The sequence below is a fragment of the Triticum aestivum genome, chromosome 2B (assembly GCF_018294505.1).
Source record: "Triticum aestivum cultivar Chinese Spring chromosome 2B, IWGSC CS RefSeq v2.1, whole genome shotgun sequence".
NCBI lineage: Eukaryota > Viridiplantae > Streptophyta > Magnoliopsida > Poales > Poaceae > Triticum > Triticum aestivum.
In genome coordinates, this window is record NC_057798.1 from 655,287,945 (window position 1) to 655,293,316 (window position 5,372).

A 5,372-nucleotide genomic window follows, 5' to 3' on the forward strand; every position below is an offset into this window, starting at 1 on the left:
ACCGTCGCCCGCTGTGAGCCCTCCCCGAGCCCGTACACACACACACACACACAAGCATGTTTAATTAGTTTAGATAATTAGTCTTTAATTAGTTTAGATTATTTAGATTATTATTTTGTATGTTTAATTAGTTTAGATAATTAGTGTTTAATTAGTACACACACACATATTTTGTATGTTTAATTAGTTTAGATTATTTAGATTATTATTTTTTCACTATTATATATGTATGAATGCATGTTAGATGGATATAATTAGTGTTTAATCAGTTAGAAATTAGTGTTATATAGAAATGTTAGAAATTAGTGTTATATAGAAATGTTAGAAATGTTAGAAATTTTAGTGTTATTTAGATTATTTAGATTAGCATAATTAGTGTTATATAGAAATGTTAGAAATTTTAGTTATCAAAATCCAATCATTAAAAAAGTGTTACTTTTTGCGGGCATATAACTAGTATTTGTTCTCGACGATGCCCGGCCCGCATCCTCGCCGTCGACCCGTCCGCGACGACGTCCAGCCGACCCATGTCCGGGACTGGGCGCCGCCGGGCTGGCACTAGGAGGTGCTGCCTGGAGGGGCGCGCCGCTTGATGAGGAACCCGGCCCCGGGTCCCGTCGTCGACCCTGATCTCGTTTGGTGGCGTTCGCGTGGGCCAGTTTCGGTGCGGAGGGACCCGGCCCCGCCGGAGGTGGGACGTCGCCGTATTAGGGAGGAGGACGAGCACGTCCATCGCTACATGGTTGCGTTAGAGGGCGGCAGGTTCTCCAATACCTGGCAGCATCTTCGGGGATCTCACTTCAGCTATGATCCTGTGAGGGTTCCTTCTCTTTGGATGTCCACCGCCCGCGCCGCAGGAACCGCGAGTGTCCTAGATTCTTCTGTAGTATTCGATCTTTAATTAGCTAGCCAGTGATGTACTATTCAATATTATATATTATTCGAGACGATGTATTCGAGATTATATCTATTATTCTAGACGAAGTATTCGAGATTATATCTATTATTCGAGACGATGTAATTTGAATACTAAATTGTTTTATATTTCTTTTGAATTAGTTAAATAAAAGCTATGGCAGACAATACCGACAGAGAGGGAGAACAGACTATGTTCGATATGATACGCGGGCCAGATGATGATCAGAATGAAGAAGATTATGACGGCTCCGAATTTCTAAACAACACCGGAGAGGGTGATATGATATTCGATCGCGACGACCGAATTGATGAAGTCATGAACTACGATAATGACGATGACGAAGAACATGTTGATCCTGAAACAACAAAGACCGGCGAGGTATATATATTTATATAAGCAGGTATCTGGTGATCATCACATGTTTTAAATGACTTGAAGATATATTAACGAATCGATTTTTGTTCTTTCAGCCATCCGGATCGAGCAAATCTTCAGGCAAAAGGACGAAACGAGGCCCGAACAAAAAGTTGAAGGAGGGCGTAAAGTACAATATCGAGGCAGTCAGACCTAATGGCGAACCATTAGCGCCTAAGAAGATTGCGGACAAGTTCGTTCGTCAGTGCGGAGTTCTTGTGAAGGACCAACTCCCGATCTCCCTTCAAGAATGGAGAGAGCCAGCAAAAGACAAAAGACAAAAAGGCAAAGAGGACGCTGCTCCACGTCCAGATGTTACTTTTGTCGACAAGAATCAAAAAGATCTGCTTTGGGATACTCTCATGGAACATTTCACCCTACCAGATCATTTCACAGAAGCAGATGTGCAAGAAAGTCAAGGACGCTGCTCTTAGGAAGATGGCGGTTGCATTCAAGAATCACAAGAATCGTGAATGGGACAAGTACGTCAAGGGAGGAAGGAAGACTCCAGTATTCGAGGGAACACTAGAGAACCAACGTGCTCATTGGGACGATTTCGTGAAATTCAAGGATTCGGAATTAGCTAAGGAACGGTCGAGAATAAACAAGAAGAATGCCGAAAAAAAGGATAAGTTCCATAAGCTGGGGCCAGGTGGCTATGCGGTGGCAATGCCTAAATGGGATAAGTCTGAGAAAGAGATGGAGGATGCAGGTGCCACTCCAGTTACTAAGAGCTGGCCCCCCAGGGTCAGGACTTGGTTCTATGCGCATGGGGGGGAGTTGGACCCGAAGACAGGCAATGTTTCGACGAGGGCAAGTCTGAAGGGAGCCGACGATGCGATACTTGTTGCAATAGAAGAGTCACGATCGGGGGTGTTCCATCCCAACAGAGAGAACGACGAGCTTATGCGTGCCCTGGGAAATCCTGAACACCCAGGAAGAACACGAGGCAAGGGCGCTATTCCGTGGTATGAGGGGTTTTCAGACTGGAACACCGACTACAGAACCCGTGCGAGAAAGAAGATTGCGGAGGAGAAGAAGAGGAAGATGGAAGAGGAGCAGAGGAAGCGGGACTATGAATGCCTTCAAGGCCTAGAAGCAAGTCAAGCGGAATTGGTAGTCAAATTCCAGCGACAGCAGGAGCAGATCGACTCACTTACCCAACAAAGGGGGTCTCAGCAGCTGCAGCAGCTAGCGAATGATCCAGCATTGGATAGCACCGCCCCATCCATGCCGAGAAGCAGCGTGGGTTCCGCCCCGGACGACGCAATGCTGGGTAGATACCCCGTGGATGACATCACGGAGAACACTAGCTGCGAGCTACACGTCAAAATGAAGAACATATCCATGAAGGTGGCGGACGTCGTTGCTTTTACAAATCCCCCCGAGGCAACCTTCCATTGCAACCCGATTCCAGCGGGCTATGCTCGTGTCTTGGTTGATGAGGTGGTGGACCCATATTCGGAGCTAGAGCTTGACTATCCTGAAGGTGACGACGAGCGCTTTCTCGGAGATGCCAAACATCGTATCATCCTATGGAAAAAGAATCGCATCATCTTTCGAAGGCCACCGACACCGCGTCAGCCGACTCCTCGTCGAAGTCCGCCACCGAGTCAGCAGTCTCCCGCTCCTGCAAGTCCACCAAGTCCGGCAAAGTGTCAGGCCACTCCTCCTCCAAGTCCGGCAAAGTGTCAGGCCACTCCTCCTCCTCCAAGTCCGCCACAGCGTCAGACGTCCACTCCTCCTCCAAGTCCGGCACAACCTCAGGCCACTCCTCCTTCAAGTCCGGCACAGCTTCAGGCGGCCACTCCTCCTCGTCCAACTCAGCCCCGTCAGCCGTCTCCGCCGCCTCAACAATCACAGAAGAGACACCCCGCAGCTATGGTGCGTAGCGGTACGAGTCGAGGTAGTACAAGAAGTACAGGTGGAGGCAAGCGATATAAATATGGTCCAAGCCTCACGCCTCTTCCGCAGAGGGCTTATGACAGGTCCGAGGAGGAAATCGCAGCCATATCGAAGTCCGAGGTGGAAGCCCATTTTGCACCGAAACCGCCACCACCGCCAAGGGAGAAAGTGCCTGAGAAAACGATTGACCACTTCATTTGTATGGCTCAACCACCAACTCCCAAGCCTGTTGACACAGACTATGAGCGCCACATCAGGAAGTTAAATCGAGCACGTCTACATAAGGAGGCGAGCTCGGGATCGAGCAAACAAAAAGCAGTTGTCAAAAAATGCGGGAAAACCATTCCCCAGCTGGGAGAACAGGCGGCGCAATCGATCCCCTCGCTTGTTGTGCCAACAACACGTGACAGTACGCGCGCCCAATATTATTGTGGGCAAACAGTTTACGTTCCTGAGGTGGGCAATGTGGTAATAACGGAGGAGCATATAATGCAGGCTGAAGTTCTCAAAATCACTGTTGGACAACTCCTCGAGATTGAGCCCATGCATGTGCTTAGAGAGGATGAAATAAAACGGAAATATGTCCGTGGTCAACCTTTGGTCGAGCCAGACAAGGTCAAGAACCTTCCAACGAGAATGTATGAATTGCATCAATGGTACATGAACATTACCAAGATTTCCGATCGATTGTCCCTCATGGTGAATGTCAAGAAGGAGCATTACTATCATGAGAAAGCTGTGTCCGTTGAGTATTCTGAACTGTTTCAGTTATACAATCAAGACGCACTCGACAAATCTATCGTCAGTTGCTATTGTCTGTAAGTGATTTCTTTCTGTAATTTAAGTCTCAAGCTAGCTGTAGTGATCCTTTTGATCAATCATTACCTGTAATTATCCTCACTATATTCTTTTCTGTGGTATTATATGCAGGATGAAGATGTATGAAATGAGAAAAGGTGGACGCTATGGCATTGGGTTCATTGACCCAAACACCGTTAATGAATACACATGGAAAATAGATGCACGTCATCAAAAGGCCGTAGAGGACAGCATGCTAGAGTTCTTGAAGCGCCTCAAATACAATGAAGATATACTACTTCCTTACAACTTCCAGTGAGTCACACTGTCTTGTACTACAAATTCTCTGTTTTTGCCTACTAGCTAGCTACATGATTTTGCTTACATATGCCCGCTTAATTAAGACATGGAAACGTGTGTGCATGCAGATATCACTGGGTCTTGTGTATCATTAAAGTTGACGCCGGAACAGTTGAAATATTGGACTCACTACTCAAAAAAACTGACTATAACATCTTGTTTGGGATAGTCAACAGGTAATTTCAATCATTATTAACTATATATCTCGGCCTATTTAGTTCGTCATTTCATGATATGAACTATTTAATAACCCCTTTATTCATTTTCTTTGTCGGCGAGCACGGCTTGGGCAAGGTTCATCAGCGTCACAGAAGGCGAATGGAAAGAAAAGCTTAAATGAGGAAGACCCAAGGTAAGTAATTAAGTAGTACTAGCTAGCTAGCTAGCTGCCATCTCTTTAATTATCATGCTTGATTAATTATTATCTGATCAAATTCCATTCTCGTAAAGGCCCTGAAGCAGGCGCAGGGGACTGATCTGTGTGCATTCTGCGTTTGCGAGAACATTCGCATGATGGCGTCCGAAAGGAGCAGATCTCAAAGACAGGAATGGGTACGCTTGTCAAAACACTATTCACAATTTTTACACCATTATCGATATCTAGTCACACAACTAATACACATGCATATTGATCTCCTTCTTAACAGTTCAGAGAGGTGCGGGAGAAGCTCCTAGAAACGGAGCGCGTAGAAGCACTTCAAGAGGAAATAGCGGGATTTTTGCTCGACCAGGTCATAAATCCGAAGGGTGAATACTATTACCCGCTACCGCCCTCATGAAAACCACTTCCAATTGTCATCGTGCTCCGAAGGCACCAATTAGGCTAATGTCACTGGCTCCGAAGGCAACATGCATATGTAGGAGAAATTGTATATAGCTATACATGTGTGTATGTGTGAATTAATTAATATGATGATTTGTGAGACATTAATTGATGATATATATATGCATGATTAGTTCTACTAGAAATTCTATA